General features: G+C 46.7%; 1 protein-coding gene across 7 annotated transcripts in view; it reads right to left on the reverse strand.

The window, feature by feature from the left end:
* The window catches only part of RNF152 (ring finger protein 152), a 42,649-nt gene extending 27,886 nt beyond the window's left edge, over positions 1 to 14,763 (reverse strand). Inside the window, exons 1-2 of one of the 7 annotated variants that reach the window (XM_017809374.1) lie at positions 14,249 to 14,351; positions 235 to 413 (exon numbers count right to left, since the gene is read on the reverse strand). The gene's annotated coding sequence lies outside the window, so the exon portion shown is untranslated. Of the gene's footprint in view, positions 1 to 234; positions 6,732 to 6,773; positions 9,534 to 13,718; positions 14,103 to 14,248; positions 14,352 to 14,725 lie in introns of those variants that run through there. The other 6 variants (XM_017809373.1, XM_017809380.1, XM_017809377.1 and 3 more) reach the window with 6 other exon arrangements.
* Positions 14,764 to 17,881: the final 3,118 nt, after the last annotated feature.

Consider the following 17,881-nt stretch of genomic DNA (forward strand, 5'->3'; position numbering starts at 1 on the left):
GTATCCTAACACACAAGATTAACCCCCACTTCCTAGGTGTACTACAACCAAACCACTGTTCTGTTTTCAGATGAAGCTGAACTCCAAAAACTTTAAAAATGTCTTGAAATAAGGTCAGCAATAAATGCGGGATTGTCCTGAGGAGCTACAGGAGTGATCAGTCCTCTTCATAATTATCTCCAAACATTTAAGGTTTCATATTGTTTTCTTTTTTCCTTTTGCAGTAAAGCTCACCTGGTTTAAACAATGCCCCTCAGTGTTCACCAACACAGGAGGAAAGAGGAAGAGCTGGTGCAAGATGCCGTTCCTTTTGGGCAGTTCAGAGTTTTCAGTGCTCTGCCGTATAGGTTTCTGTCTGCCTGGGGGACTCTGAATGGAAAACACTGTTGAGATCCACTGAAGGTCACAAAACCCTGCCAGGAGTCAGATGCAGACAAGACACACTAAAGAAGTAAAACAAACAAAACCCCAAACAAACCAACTGCTCCCTTATATTACTTTCCTTTTTCAGCTTCTTACCTGCAAATCTTGCCACAATTGGAAAAGTGGCAAGCAACGAAAACGTTAATGTGGAAATAGAGTAATTATTTAACCCACAATTTCCTAATAGGTTTTGAAAGTACTGTCAAGGATTCTCCTCTCTTGGAAGAGACGTATTTCACACAGGGAAGCTCAGAATTTCTGTCATGTGTGATATTACCGAAACGCTCAAAGATGGTTTCATCCATCTAGATGACTGCACGCATCCTTTCCACTGAATAAGCAAGCCATGCTGAAACAAAACAGGATCTGCACCTTACCCTGTTTGATTTGATTTACACAAGGGGGAAGCTGATACATCTCAAAAGTATGCATCATATCACACCCGTGACTTCAGACCCTCTGAAAGCCATTACTGGCTTTTGCTCAGACACGTGTGTCATCAACAAAATGGAGAAGGGAGGCTTCCCGAGCTGTGATCCAGCTAAGGGACAGCTAAGCAGCAGGCAGGTCAGGACACTCAAAGAAGAGCATTGCACACTACAGAGCTAGGAGTTGCCACCACCTGTCGTGGCCACATTAAAAAAAAAAATAAAAAGCTAATGAGCTAAAAGAAAATTAACCAGACATGGCTATTCAATACCCTAGACTAGTTTTAAATGAATGCAACTGTTCTGTAAGTCAGAAAAGGATATGAAAGGGCAAGTAAGTGGAGAATTAAGCCTATGTTTATCTACCAACAGAATACAAAGTGGAATAACTTGGAAGTTGTTAAATGCTTCTTTGTCATAGAAGTACATTTACATAAATCACTGATTTTCACTAGCTTATCCGTGGTAAGTCAGAAACATCCATATATTTTGATTTTTTCCTGCATACATACATGTGTGAATGCCCACCCAAACCTTTTTCTTCAGGCTTTGACTTTTCTCATTTTGCCACTAAGAGAAACATAGAAGAAAGAGGGTGAGAGAAGGAGAGAAGAGGGATCTTTTTGTATTTTGCTTTTAAAGTAAAAAAATAGGTGGAATACATTTCTTTTTGTGGAATTTTTCTGGTTTGGGAAAAAGCATTTTCCATTTGATTAATTCAGTCAGCTATACACGTGACAAATACCAAGAACAAACAGTTTTGGACCAAAGAGCCTGGCCCTTTGATTTCACCTATAAAAATACAGATATTTCTATAAAAAGAAAGCCAATCTTCAGTTCTAAACAGAGGATATGAAAATCAGATTCCCCTGCACTCTTCATACACTGGCCCTGCAGTACACTGCTGATCCACAACATGGAGAAGCATCTAAGCCTCTGCAGAACACATGCCACGGCCACCTTTATTTCTATTTGACAGCACAGGACATAATTAGCATCTTCCAGTTTCTCTTCCCCACTGCCAGTGTGGAACATTTGAGCGTATGAATGGAGGTCTGAGCAGAAGGCCTCATAAATTACACACAGACACAGAGATCTTTTCTGTTTAATACCAATCTTCCACAGGTCTCTAATGAGAGCCACGAACACCACCTACTAATCATCTCATCAGTAATGCAAATAACCATCTTGACCTCTCATCAAGTATCTCTCCAGCTTAAACTCTGTGCCCTCAGACTGCACAGTCCTGGGTGCAAAAGTTGCCAAGTCCCGCTGAAAGACCCTTGTTGTGGCAGCGCTATGTACCTCACACTCCGTGGCAGGAGCCTGCTGAGCACAGTCATGGATCGGGAGCCAGAGCTCCCTCAGCTACTGTAAGGGCTCACAAGCACTTCTGTCCCCAGCTCAGCACACATGACACAGCCAGATATTGCAAGAGCAGGCATCTCAGATCTCACGAAGGAGGCATTGTTCGGCTACAGCAACATACCTTCAGGCTCCCTAGAACAAAATACTGAGTAAGCAATACAGCAGAATGGCTACAGCACTGGCTTGGCACTCAGAAAATAGAAACAGGACCTTGTTTTAGCCCCCACCAGGGCCATCACACCCTGCTCCAGGGATACCACAGCGGTGCTGCTATGCTGGACAGACCTCACACTCACATTTGCTGTGTCCCCATCTCCTGCTGTTGAATGAATCCTGGCCTTGGTGTGTCATTTGCCATGCCTAGGGCTGCAGATGGACCCTGTTAGAGCACTTTGAAATCAAAATTATGAGAAAGGAATTCTTCTGTGAAACACCATACCTGCCCTGCCAGCGAAGTGTGAATTGCAAGAGCTTCCAAAATAAAAATAAATGTATTTTTATTAGCCCCTTACCCTTGGCATCAGGCCCATACTGCCAGTTCTCATAACATTTACAGGGAAACTGGCATACAGAACAGTACAGCAAACAAAAGGAAATCCTGTGAGAATCAGGTCAAAAAATACCATAACAGCCTTGATCCCATAAAAGCAAAGACAAGCTACACCTGGACAAGCAAGTTGCAGCTACAGTCACTGATGTTAACAGATCTACCATGGCAAAAGGAAGAAAACAGGCTTCCAATCATCTGCAAAATAGCATAATTCAGGTTTTCTTTTAAATAATTATATTTGGAAAGTATTGCTAAGGGAAAAAAAAGCTTAAAGAATTGAAATATTCTAAGTAACAGCACCAGCACCTCAGCACCCCTGGTCCTGCTGCGAGCACGCACACACACATTGCCGAGCACAGCTCAGCCGCTGCCGGCAGTTCCCAGCCTCACTGAAGGGAGAATTGCTGGGCTCCCAGTGCCACTCTCAGCAAATTTCTACTTTCTAAGCAGCAAGCGTCTGTACAATAGAAGCCCTCCTATCAGCATTGCCAGCTGTGTCCAAAGCACAAAAAGCGCAAGCACGTACACTTGTAAAATCTCAGCGTTTGCCTGCGTGTAAACAGTGCACTTCTGGAAAGGGAGAGAGAATATTTTCAGAGTAAACAGTGCAAAGATTTTGTGTCCTTTAGGATGTAAGAAAGCTGTTGTGATCCACTCTCATCTTCCCCACTCACTGCCTACTCAGCCAAGGCACCTCTGTAACTCACAGGGATCTCAACCACATCTCACAAGCCTGTTTTACTGCCTGCAAGAAGAAACTTTTCCTCTTGAAGCAGTCCAGCTCCCTGGTGTGCTATCCCTCCTAATGTTAGCTTACAGCCATTAAAATACCAACCAACTCCAGAGCAGGAAATGAAGCAAGAGGAACCCATTTCTAAACCTCACCACTGGAATTGCAGCTGGTGCCCCAGGGAGCTTAAGTAGGGGAAAACGGGGGAGCTCCTCACAGCCAGATTGGACCCCAGAAATCCTTACAGAGGTATGAGAGAGGTGGAGAAAATAGGCATGCTAAAGCACTGAGGCAGAAGACCATCTCCACCCCAAACTATTCACTTTTAAAACAGCACCACTCCAAGCCCCGGAGGACGCCTTCTTTTAAGCAACTTCCCCTGCAGCTGATGGGAACAGAAGGCCTGTCTGATGAAGATGCTAGAACTTTACGACTGGGACTTTAAATTAAAGAGCCCACTCCTGAAAGGTGTCCTGTTCTCAGCTTTTGACTTGGGAGAAAGCAGGAGGAGGTAAGAGAAAAGACTGATACTTTGTTCTCTTTACTAAACCACCTATATGTGTACTTTTTCAAAACATGCAGAATTATGACAGGTTACGTTTGAGTTAAGGAGCCTGTGGAGAGAAGTTCTCAGTCCCAGAGGAAAGAAAAGCTAGGAACAACACTACAAAGAAGACTGATTTTGTTAAAGCCTGAGTTGAAACGAAACTTAGAGAATGTTTTCATCCAATCGTGGATGAAGCATACTCAAACAAAACACCTGCCTAGAAGAAAACCTCATGCAGCATGCAACTGCTACTTGCAGACTGAGCAGGAGGGCTTCATCAGCCGAAAAAGATCTTCCTCGTGTTATGGACAGGAAGGTGTCAGTGCCAGAAGGCTGACATGCCAGCATGGAGGAAACATGGACCCACGCTGCCGGTCACCACAAGCCAGATGGCTTCAGCATCCTCATTCCTTTCCATGGGGATGAAGGGCATACAGGGGAAATTACAAAACTAGAACCTAGGTACCCCTCACAGGCTTGGGCACCTTGACACCACAGGTGCTTGCAGGAGACTTTCTTCTCTAGATGCATCAGGACAGTATTTCAGATCTGATTTACTGTCTAGACATTGCATGCTATTACACAGTACAACTGAAGAAGACTGAGAGCACCAGAGTGTGGAAAACAGACTGGCCCAATCTTTTTCTTTTTCTTTCTTTAAAAACAATACATTTTGCAGCCTGCATCAACATCCTCACAAAAATGCTCGATCTGTCCTGCATCTCAGAAGCCGGCTGCTGAAAAACATCCACAATACAATTAAAACACGGATCCGTTAAGTTTCAGTTCCCTCTGCAATTTTATAATCGTCTCATCCATCAATTTTGAAAGAATATTAATAGTGGCATCAGCTGGCTCTCCCCCTCCTCTGCTGAGCCAGCTGTTTGCAAGCCCTGTCCCTGCCTCTCAGAGTCTGACCACAGATGCTGTGAGGAAGAGGAGAGGGAGGAGGCAAACCAGGGGTCAAGAGAGGCCAGTGGAGCACACCTAACATGGGGGCCACCCCACAGAGGAGCCACTTCTTTCCCAGAGAAGCTATGGCAACTTTTGGTGCCTGAAGATCTTTCTAAACATACTTACTTCAAAAGAAAACCACACACACAAAATAGAGACAACAAGGTTGTGTCAGGGATTAACTGAAGCCTATCCAAGCTCAGATCAAATCCCAGGCATGCAGGCTTACCAACCCCTTCCAGGCTGGAGATGGCTAGGATGGACGTGCAATCTTTTCTGGTTTTGTTTTTGGGTTTTATTCTCCCAACTAAACCTTATTCCCTCCTCTGTAAGATGTGTAGATCTCTCCATTAATACAAGTCATTTCTCCCAGTAACATTCCACAGACTAGACAAAGTCCTTGGATCCCCAAGTACCTTCGGACAAGAGCTGAAGACCAGTCCCATGGTCCTTTTAATACTCTCCTTTTCAAATACTTGAAGTTCAGTAATCAAATCCTACCTCTTGGACTTACACACAGTGCCAATGCAAGGAGAAAAACTAGTTGGTGCCAGTTTTTAGCATCTGGCTTATTAATTATTTTTGTAAGGATGTACAATCTGTTGAGTCATCTGAAATGTTTTAAGACACTGACATTATTTTATGAATCTAGTTTGACATGGTTTATAGCAATCATGGTCATGATTTATATCAGAAACTCCCAAGAACACAAGTCTGACTTTTAAATCATTGTCGTCCCAACTGTTTCACTTCAGGCCAGTCTGGTCTGTTCCAAGGCCAGATTTTGTTGGCAAACATATTTTCTTTGCTGGTATATCCACTTTTCCTCATCTAGTTTGATGAAACAAAAAAGCCCAAAGTACATAAAGAAAGACAATTGTTATGTTCATTTGAACAAAACCAAAAATGTCTACTTTGTCCCCTCTTGCTGCTGCGTGAGTTTTTTATTAACCATTCCCCATCCTCTGAATAAAGCTGTAGGAAGAAACTCACTCTAAATTGGTCAGAAGACAGACATGCAGACATCTAATGACTTCCTGAGACTACAGACATCACTTCTCTGGAAAGTGGCCAAGCTGCACCAACTTGCATTTCAGCTGGAAGCCCAGTCTCTAGAACCCACACACTCTTTCTTGCACCATCATGTTGCTATTCAGTTCCAGAGAACCAAAAAAGCACAAGCAACCAGCGTTCCTCACTATGAACTGATGTAATTTCACTATCATGTTCAACTCCACAGAAGGTAGGTGAGATCAAGCAAGACCGCATACAACAAAACAGTGAGAAACAGGGCAGAACACAGAATTTTCTTCAGATGTATATTATTTATATAGAGTTGGCCTAAAGCACCCATTAACCCATTGCTTGATCTCAGAGGATGCTCACAGTAATTGCTCTGGTCTAGAAGTAAGATGAATCCTCTAAAATGCTTCAATCAAAGGTATTGGACTGGCCTTCACCTACAGTTTGAACAAGCAAGTATTACAGATTTAAACTGGAATCAAGATTGTATACAATCCCACCAGGTTATCTAGACCTGGGACCTCTGGAAAATGATAGGTGGCATCGGAAGTAACAGGCTACAGTGATGGTACCCAAAAACACGGGGAGAAGCAGATGGCATCTGTTAGGGAAGCACAGGAAGAAAGGGGAAGGAGGCGGGACTGTGGAGGGTGAGTTTAAGGAGATGAGAAACTGGACTGCAACAGAGTGAAGAGCAGGACAGCACAGGCAAGTCAAAGAGAACTTGGGAAGCACCAGTGTTCTGCCTACCTCATCTTTAAATGGGATCTCAGGGTAACCTGGCTCTGGGCTGCAAAACCCCCCAGCACAGCAGCAGATGACCCCCTGAGCACATCGCCTCACTCTATCAACAACCACCATCTATACCCAAACAGTGCTCTTCAGCACTCCCTTATCTCATGGGTCAGAAATCAGCCCAAAGGTCTGTGCCCTTGGGATTACTCACGCCACTGCAGATTAATGTGACAAGGCCTAATTTTTATGTATCTCTCCCTTTTCCCTTTGTACAGTTATAAAATTACATTTAAACCTAGCTATGTTAATTTTTAATACAAAGACTGCAAACTTGATCATTTCAATATTAAGACATATCATATGAAGACTACACACACAGCCTTCATCAAGCTCCTGTATACATCTGCACTGACTATCTCCAATTCAATTATCACAAACCATTTGAGCCCTGGAAATCAACTGCTTTGAGAAAAAAGATAAGGTTGTATGATAAAAGCAACAGCTGTCTCAAACACTGCCTCACCCAGTGGAGGTCAGGAAGATTAGTGAACAAGGCAATGCAGGAAGAAAAAGAGACAACCACCTTGCTTGAGGAAGTTGGACGTACCACTTGCAGGCTCCTTCTTGGCTCCATAGTCTTTTTAAGATGCTCAGCAAGTCTCTGAAACAAGTCTTCTTCTTCAAGTGACCCCTAATGGGGCAGTGCCCACCGTCAGCAAAACCAAGGCATTTAGGGCTAATCTACAAGAGTGCCGACACTAACAGCTGAGTCCTTGTGCTTCCAGCAGATGAACTGCTACGTCATCCCAGGTACTCTGGGACAAATGGAAAACAAAAATCATCCCCAAGTATCTCTTTGAGGCAGCCAAAATTGCAGGTGTTTCAATCACTTAGGGTTTATTTGCTCTTTGACTCCATTCCTCAGCTATGAAAATGAAAACAGTACCTGAGATGCTGCAAGAATAAGAACTTCCCCACCTGAAAAAGCCCCCCAGGAAGAAATAAGCAGTACTGTTCAGTTCAAGGTCTGGGTGGGGTGTAAAATAAATAGATGTGGAGACACATGCAGAAAGTAAATGTGGGGAAGAGAAAATGAATTAGGCAGCAATTACCTATCCAGTGAAAGAGGGACACTGTGAAAGGGAAAAAATGATGCAATTACAGAATTAAAGATTGTATCATAATGCAGATGCAAAGGGGAGTTCTGCAATGTTAGTCCTGGCAGTTCAGTGCTTTGTCCGCCAGATTTTGTAACCCCATTGTTCTCCTGATGTCATTATTTTGTAAGCAATCTAAATCTAACACAATTATGCATTCATATGTTTATATCTTTTCATCATTAATAACGTGTGGAAAAACTGGCAGCCTCCACTCCCAACATGATTGATGCCTCCAGTAGATGGCCGTGCACAAAACTCTCTTTCTTCCACCTTTATCTGAGGTAAAGAGCAGGAAGAAGACAGTGAGGCTTTATATTCAAACTTCGATTCCATGCACGAACATTCGGGATTTTGGGGTTGTTTCAGAGGAGGAAACCAAGACCAACATCAATCAACAACTCTGAAATGAATTGTCACAAATCAGATTTTAAGAACAGACGTACTAAGCAGCTGATGTGCTTTGCCCAAGGTTAGAAGGAAAGCTCCCAAGGCCTGGATCCCAAATGACCCCACTAACAGCCTTCTGCCCAAGCCACTGAATCCCTCCTACTGCCACATTAAAACTTATTTAAGTGTAATTACTGCTGCTAACGTCAGGTCAGAAAGAAGCCCATCATCTTCAGGCTGTGTTTGTTGGTGAATGCAGTCAGCAAGCAACTTCAGGGAGAGTGTCATATAAAATACAACTGCAAGCAAACATTACAGTTGTATGTGTTCATCCTGGATGATAATTGTTATATTGGGTCTTTTAAGTAAATTACTCTGCACACCTTGGACTTCAGGAAAATTGCCAACATATTTCTCAGCATCAGACAAGTCTGGGTCACCCTGTTTCATGAAAGTAAGCAGCTACAATAGCAACAACCTAACTTGTTTTATTTGCAGATGGTATTAGCTGGCAAGAGGCAGTGTGTCTGACAGCACGCTCCCTATGCATGCTTCATGCTTTTTAAAAGATCTTATTTGCCTTTGTATGCCCCCACTTGCAAACATACACCCAGCATTTCTTCTAAACAGTATTTTTACCTTGTCTAACAGGTGCTGGCAGCTACTACCACGATCTTTGCACGCTTTTTTGTTCCTACCAAAGCAAGTTTCACTTCCATCTTTTCCCATCCTCAGAAAGAAGAGCCTGCAAAACCTGGAGCTATCAAGTCCCTGAAGTGCAGTCAGTCAGAGCCTGCAGTGTCCCAGGAACTTGGGCCATACCAGCCCTTTCCAGTGCACATCTTTTGGAAAAGTTCCACCATGGAAAAGTCCATTGTGGTGATGAAAGCATTGCAATCCTTCCCTCCTGCATGCAACCTGCTCAGCTCAGTTTAAAAGCTAACAGACAAGGCACTGCACCATCACTAAATATATATACTTAGCCCAATACATTTAACAACAGGCAGAGATGGTACCGCAGCAACATTTTACCCCACAACTGCCTGCTTCAGGATTTCTGACACAGAAGTTTGGGTGTCTGGCACCAGAGGAGGGACCTGCACAGGATGTCTTGTCCAAGCCCAAGAGTCCATTCTCACCACAGCCATCTACCATGCCAAGATGCCAGTGATCTGAGTTGGTGCCCAAGGATAAGAAAGGAAGGGAAGCAAGAGATATTCTCCTTCACTGAGTGATACTTCTCTAATAGTGCATTTAGATGCCAGAGATTCACAGGCAGAGTTTGCGTGTGCGGAAAGGGAATAACATCTCCTTTTGCCCGGTTGGCATGACTTGGTGCTCCACATCCTCCATAACCCATGATGGGCCCAGCTACACAGTTCCTCCCTTCATCTCACCTTGACAGACACATCTGCTTTTACCTCCACCCCAGGCTGTCTGAACAGGAGTGGCATAAGGGTGTTTGAGACTCACCTTGGCCCTCTAAGGTGTCACATAATATTTTGATATTAGAGAGTGACACTGGTGATCTCTGAAGAACCACGCTCTATGCCCCAGGACAACAGGCATGTATTGTCTGAAGATCAGCAGCAACAAAGAGGGTATCAAATCACGCACTGGCTGAAGAACTGCATGTGCATCCCACAAATGTTCTTGACACCTCTGAAACCTATTTCTAATGTCGATGCTTGTTCTTCCTTCAGTCCAAGTCTGGAAGTACTGTTCCCACCACATTGAATGCAGCTATACTGTCTAGCACACAGCCTGGGTGAGGGTGAGTCTGCTTTTCTTAGTACAGTGTTGTCCAGATTTCCGAGGCAGACCACCCAAGCCAAACCAGCTGCATCTATACTGGGATGCTTAGCAACACAGAAGCATATCCCTGACATCTTACAGTACCACATCAACCCAAGTGCACACCTGCAGAAGGCTGTGTAGGAATCAAGGACTGTATTCACTCTCAAGCTATTTTGGAAAAAAAATATGGCTCTGACTGTTATCAGTGTCAAATTATCACTGAATTCAACAGGATGATGCTGGTGAACACCCAGATTATCATGCTGCCATTGCACATGTGCAAGTTTGCACATAAGTCCTGCCCAGGATGCACATTCCCATCTGATCTGATGCTCACCTTCATTCAGCTCAAGGTGTCCTGGAGGTCAAAGAAAGCAGGCTTCAAGCTATGAGTGTCAGCCTGCAAGCCACATTAAATCTCAGGTGGCTTTAGCTTGACAAACTAAAGGGTAGCCAGGCTGCAAGGAAGGGTACCAAATGGCACCCATCTGTGGGAGATCTGTGTCCTCTGTCCTCCTGCCCCTCCACTGCAGCCACTGCAGCTCCCTCCGACATTACCTCATAGCCACCCACGCCCTGGAGACCAAGCACACCCTGCAAATTGGCCAGGGCTACAGAGGTGCCGTATGTTTGACCTCCACACATGCAATGCCTGGCCGGGCAGCTGCTAGCAGGCACAACACAGAATAGCTGTAAACAGTCTAGTTTTTGTCAGAGAGAGCAATGCTTTAAAGATTTCCGAGCCAGCCACTAATCTTAACAAACACAAGCGGGAAATTAGTGATCTTCCAGACTGTCAACCATTGGTGCAATCTGGTTGAAACTGGCCAAACAGGAGACAAAAGCGCTCATTTCCTGGGGAAACGAAGTTAAAATGAAATAAAATAAAACCAGATGAAAACTGTGGTGTGTTTGATTAGTGGTGTTTCCATGTTCTGCTACGGTCCAGAAAACAATGCCTTGCTCAATAGAGCCTGGAAGCTGCACAGTACACACTGCAGTTCAGCTCTGTAACTGCCCGGCTGTTTTGCATCTGGAGTGGGAAGGGGCAAATTGCAAACTCATTTACATCTGAGGGTTACTCCAGAGGAGCAATTTCTGCAGCAGGAAGACAGACAGGGCAAGGGGATTTGCATCTGAAAGGGGTGAAATGCCTTGTCAGGCTAAAGGGCTATTACTCAGTTCTAACTATGAAAGCAGCTGGGGCTCCTCTCTCCTTCACAAGCACCAGCCCTGGAAATGAACTTATCCCAGAGACTTCAGCATCCTTCTGCTTACCATCCCCAGCATCCCTAAGCCCATGCTTCTGGTGCTTGGCCACCAAAGGTGCCTTTGAGGCAGGGGGCAGCTCTGCTGCAATCGTATCAACAAATGCTGAGCCCTTGTCAGCCCAGGACATAGGGAGATGCTGCACTGATGAGAGCTGGAAGGGTTTCCCCTCACCCCCCTCGGTTTCACGGATCATGCTACAGAGCTACATCAGTTCCAAGGACTCCTCTGCTCCCATCGCAGAGCACAGTACAGCAGCAGAAAACAGCATCAACAAAGCAGGCAGGCAACTCCGGACAGACTCAGAAACAGCTGTGGAATTTCTCTGGAAGAGCTGCTTTCTGTAAAGGGGAGGATAGCCCAGCCTCCTATCTCACTTCCAGCCCACCCACCCACCGGATAGAGGCAAAGTGTAAGAACAGGAGAGAACTTAAGGCATGCCAAGATCCCAGGCTCTGGAAACTAGTTTCCCACATGCTCCACAAAAAGAGAGCACTCATGCCCAAAATCTACTGCTTTGAACTCAGATTGCACACCATTTACTCAGCTGAATAACCACGCTCAAGTCAGTGAAATTTCTTGCCTGAATATCTTGATGTACAGAAGGGCTGCAGAACTGGCTGACAAATAAACACAGGTATACAAAGGGCATTGTAAGAACTCCTCTTAAAAGGGCTGGAGCCTTAGGCCAGGTCCCAAAGTCAATAGCTTGTGGTCAAAACCACAAATCACAGGGTCTTTGGTAATGATCAACTGATCAGGTCATCATCTAGATCCATGCATACCTCTCGACCCATATCCTCTAGGCACCATCAACTGATTTCACTGACTTAGAAAACTAAATTCTGCTCAAAAGGATGGCTTGAGCACTTAGGAGCATAAGCTTCATTAGTTTCTAGCAAGACTTCAGGTCCCAAGTGCAAACTAATCCTCCATAAAACTCCAGCAGAGAGGCACCACTGTTCCTACTCTGCCAGTGCTGGTCCCAAGTGTGGTCAGCTCTTCTGCATGGAACCCAAACATGATATGGCATTTGTTCTCAGCCCTATGCGAGTAAAAATATGTGTAGTTCACACCCTGGAAGGCTTGTGAGAGGCAGCCCGGAGCTTAAACCCTTTGCATGCAAGCCTGCTTGTTAGTATCCCTCTTTAATTTCATTAGAACAACTCACATGACTGAAGTTAAAACTATGCTGAAGCCTCTGTCAGACTGTGGCTGACGGAGTTTCTGATCCAGTTCATCGAGGGGTCAAGGTGAGAACCCTGAACTGTAGCCAGGAACAGGTATGACAAAAACATATCCATGGATTGTGGCATAGTTGAAGGCCATTCATCTGGGGAAGGGTGACCAGCTCCCAGAAGCATCTACCTGCCCGTTCCCTAGGCACTCTGCTAAGCCACAGCAAATCTTTGGATGAGATGCTCATTCTAAGTTATTGCATTTGAACATATAATTTAAACATACTGTATTAGAGTCAAAGCAACATTTATTGTCTCTCTGGCATTTCTGATCTGGATGTTCCACAGCACTGTCCAGTACTCCCAAGACTTCTCAATATCCATATAAAACTTGCAGCAGGTGTGGTCCAAACAACTTTGCTCCCCCCAGACAAGCAGCAGAAAACACATCATTTCCATTTGTCTCCACATCCCTGACCAGCTATCCAAACCCTCTAACAGACCTTCACAGCTTTGAACCAGAGGTTTGGGCTTTTTAACTACACTGCCAACAAAAGCGTGTGCAGGGCGGGAATTTTCCACAGAGCTCCATCCCAACCATCACAGGCACACCAGTGCTGCCAGTGCCACAGCCAGCAACAGCACAAGGCTGTCCCAGCTGTGTGCACCTCGGCCAGAGCTACTTTTATGTTTCACCTTTCACACAATCAATAAGCTGAAATCCAGTCACACACTATTACATAGCCAACAATAGTGTTTTCAGCAGAAGGGTTTTTTTCCTAAATTACTGTTATTATAATCCCATAGGCTCTACATTAGTGCAGACTCGGTGGACATTTCAAAAAGGCCTGTAACCCCAGCCTGGGTACAGAAAGGCTAAAAACAGGACCTTCATATATATCATAAGTTGGAAGGTTACAAAAACGTTCCAACAGCTTCAATCAGACCCAAAATCTTAAGCATATCTGTATCAAAAGCTCTCTGAAACGTACTACTAAAAAAAAAAAAAAAGACAAAGAAAACAAAAACCATGGGCCATATCGGTGATGAAGAGTTTCAGTAGGGAAACAAGAACAGAAGAATTACTATGTTTACAGTTCAATTAATGGGACCTTATCAAAACCCTGTTTGCTTTTTTTTTTCTAGACACCTATTACACAAACACACACCCTTAATGCCTCCCTGGCTAGCAGCCTGCTGCACACATCCTAAGCGTATCCACGTTTCAGGAGAGGCAGAGCTGCTCCCGGAGAAGTCCCTCCGCCGTCCGGCGTGTCGGAACAAAGCGCTCGGGTGATGGATGTCGGCAGGGTCCGTAAATCACATTTTTGGCAGCTCGACCTCGGCCAGGAGACAGCATCTAACGCCGTAAGGAACTCTGAACGCTGCCACTCTGCAGAGCAGGGATCCTACCTGGGCAGGGGGCTTCACGCCTCTCCTCCACGTTGGCTTAAAAAAATAATTAAAGCCGTTTCCTAAAAGCCCGGCGAGATGTCTGGCACTTAATGACAGCACTCGAGTTACCGCATATCTTCTCTGCTAACTGCCGGCATGAGGAAGGGAACGGAAAAAAAAAAAAAAAAAAAAAAAAGAAAAACACCAACAAAAGAAAAACAACAAACAACACTAAACCACCACCAAACCTCCCGCAGGAACAAAGGACCCCACCAAACCCCTTCTCTAAGTTATCTGGATTTACTTGCTCGCGAAGCACACGGATAACCCTCCTCAGCTCGGAACAGCCCTGGCGCGATGCAGGCGCGACCCCGCCGGGTTCCGAAGTGCCCGCCGGGTGCCCCGGCAGCCTCCCGGGGCGCGGCGGGCAGCGGGCGGCCCCGGGCGCTGTTCGGCCGCTCACCTGCACCGCGCATCGCCCCGGCACCGCCCGCGGGAGCGGCAGCCGCGCAGCCCCGCTCTGCCCGCAGTCAGCCGAGCGCGCCGGGGCCGGCCAGGACAGGCGCTTACGAAACCCGCGTCTCCCCCTCGCCCGGGCGGGAGGGAAGGAAAGGAGGGAGGCGTGGCGGGGGGCATCCGCGCCCGGGGCGGCCCCGCTCCCCGCCGGGAAGAGGAGGAGGGGGAGGCGCTGGATCCACCGCACACGAGCATCGCCCGCCGCTCCGGGGGGACAGCCGGGGAGGAAGGGAGCCCCGCCGGCGGGAAGCGGGCGCCCACTGACCTTGCCGCCATCCGCCGCCGCCGTGCCTGCCCGCGGGGTGGCAGCCCCGCGCCCGCCGCCGCAGCCGGCGCCTTCGCCCCGGCAGCCGGCGCCGCCCCCCCGCCCCCCCCGCCCCGCCGGGGTGCGGGGCCGAGCGAGGCGGGGCCGAGGCGACGGGAGCGCCGAAGCCGCCCGGTCCCTGGTGCGCCCCACCCCGCCCCGGCCCGGGCCGCGCCGGCCACTCGCGGCGGGCGAGGGGGAGCGGGACCGGGACCCCCCGGCGGCCGCCCGGGCGGGGAGGGGCGGCCGCGCAGCGGTGAGGGCAGCGGCAGCCGCGGACACCCCGTGCCCTGCACGGTACGGCCTGGCCCGGCCAGCGGCGAGAGGGGTGATGCGGTACTCGGACAGTTCCTCAGCGCTGGCAAAGGGCTCTGCGGGTTTAAGCTGCAGCTTGTTCTGCCACCTGGCCCAAGGTGAGGGGCGCCTTGGTGCACCTGAGCGCAATCCCCGAGGGGCTGCTGTTCCAGCACACCCAGCAGAGCTGCCCCTGTGAGGTACGCAAGGGCTGCTGAAGACCCCCCTGCAAAACAGGTTCTCGGGCTCAAGTGACTGGTGCCTTGAGCCTTGAAGACCATCAATCTCAGTTAGGGGCTTAGAGCTGTATTACTAGTGCACATTAAAGTAAGAGAATACGTACATGTGGCATGTTGTCTTCCCACAGCAGACCAGGGCTGGGCTAAGGAATAAGGCCTCCCTTTTATCCATTGCACCACGGCCTATGCCTATTACAGAGCACAGGATCATGGATTCGTTTCTGCACTGCCTGCAGGGAAAACAATCTTATTTCCATCAGCAGTAAAAGAAGAAAATGCATATGTTACCTCCTAGTGTTTCACATGGAATCAGTAATGGCAAGCAGCAAGAGTAGCCAAGAGTCTTTCACTCCTCATTGACTCATCTTTTTGCAGGGCTAATAGTGTTTTATGGCTAACAGTTGCAAGTGGTATGAATGCAGACCTTTAGGTTATCCAGGTTCCAGGTTTGGTTAGAACAGCCCTCTCCTCCCCAGTTCCCGTAGCTCCACACTGAAAGAGATGCCTGTGCAGGAGTAAGACCTCTAAAATCAGCTAAATAAATCATTTTTGCAGAAGCCTACTTGGTCTCCTCCTCCTCCTTTCCCCTCTCTTCACTGTAGTGGGGCTATTTGCAGAGCAAGGACTCCAGCAAGCCAGGCTTACCACTGGGGAGAGTCTATAATGCATTCACTAGTACAACTCCAGGTTCTGCCATAAATATTTAAAACTCAATTACCATTCTAAGAATGAACATTTGAAGCAGATTTTTGCATCCCACAGTGTTTCTTGGTTCAAAACTTCCTAATGAAATAATTGGGACAACAGAGAAGAAGCCAAATAGGCCAAATTTTAGCCACCAGTTTGAGACTGGTTCCCTCTTCATGTCTGTCTCCAAAGTATTAGTCACTACCATCCTGATGTGTTTTACACCACAGGCATCATTTTAGGACATGCAGCTGACTTTTGCTTCTCTGCTGATCGGCTACAAGGATTGTGTGAAAGATTTCACTGCTCTCCCACCATGCAGCTGAGTCTGCTCTCCCGCCATGCAGCTGAGTAATCTGAAGAACAAAAACCCACATTGCTTCTCATGAGGCATCCCTTACTGGGCAGGGGTACAGGGGCCTCCTGCCATCCTTCCTTCTGCTCTTTGGGATGGGCCATGACCCATGGCATCTGCTGTGACCCACATCTTCCCACCCTGGCCATTCAAGGTAGCCTTTGAGATGCTGGGGAGTTGGGGTCCATGGTTGTTTTTACAGTTTAAGAAGATCCGTATGCCAAATTCACATCAGCTTTTTGTGTAACATCCTGGTTTTGAAGAGACACACCAAGTTTGGGAGGCATAATTCCCTACATGCCTCTGTGCACCTTCCCTACATGAGTTCCCTCTTTCTTCCTTAGAAAACAGGTGGCAGCTGGTGCCTAGAAGCTGTGCTATGGAACCAGATCTCCACGGACACAAGAGAGGAAAGTTCATCATAAAATGGAACCAAATGTCCCTCCAACTATGCACCAGCAAGTACTGCTGCAAACAATGTCCACCAGAGAGGCAGGGGAACTACACAGATGTAGAGAAATATCACCAACTTGCAGAGATGGATCCTGCAAGGCAGTATTGAAGAGCATTGGCATGATAACTCTTAATTATATTGCTGTTGTTGCTGCTGTGATTGTATCATTACAGCAGAGTTTAGCCAGCTCAGCTGAGATCAAGACATCCCAGACACCCCCACTTGGGTTAAGCAGACAGCAAAGAATCAAGTATTTCAGATCCTGCATGCAAGTACAAGGTCCTGATCTGGAGGGGCTAGCTCAGATTTTAGCATCTGACTCCCTCTACTGAATGGATTAAAGTTAACGTATGAGCACAGCTCCTGGCAGAAGTGCTACCAGAGAGATGCATCAGACAAGGGGAACTCAAAAAGAAGTGTAATTACTCCCAGGAGGATCCGTGGATTGCTACCACCGTCCCCCAGGCTACACCTGTTATGACAGAAGAGTCTGTAAGTCTCTGGGGAAGAAAGTTCCCAGCAATAGGCTTGGGGGGGAAAAAAAAAAAGAAAGATAAATAGATTTCAGCTTCAGATTGTTCCACACAGTTTATTTCAATAAAAGTTTGCATCAGGACACAGATTTGTAAAAAACAGCAAGTTCTTTGGTACTGCCCTTTTCAGTTCCCAGCTGACAAAAAAGGCTCAACAGGGCTCATCCAGTTGCCAGAGGCATGGAAGGAGAGAGTGAAGGATAGCCCAGCATTGTGCCATGCAAAGGCAGCTATGCTTTTCTGCCCTTTACTATTCTCTCACCAGTCTGGTTGGATCAGGGGACCTTTTTTTTTGCCCATCTGGATTTTTCTAGCAATTTTTATAAGCACATCATATGTAACAGTCAATGAGAGCAAATTGCTGTCACACACATTCACCGAAGCACAATTAGCACTGGGGAGTTGGGGACCCCATCATTCACAGGAGTAATAGGAGCAATCCCTATAAGTGCTAGGGTAGCACTGGGATACCATAACAAAGGTATCTCCATTATGATGACCTAAGGGACCTCTACTACACTATATATATATATAAGACCTGTCCTAGTTAGGACA

This window comes from Lepidothrix coronata, unplaced genomic scaffold (genome assembly GCF_001604755.1).
Source record: "Lepidothrix coronata isolate B3197 unplaced genomic scaffold, Lepidothrix_coronata-1.0 Scaffold26, whole genome shotgun sequence".
Taxonomy (NCBI): Eukaryota; Metazoa; Chordata; class Aves; order Passeriformes; family Pipridae; genus Lepidothrix; species Lepidothrix coronata.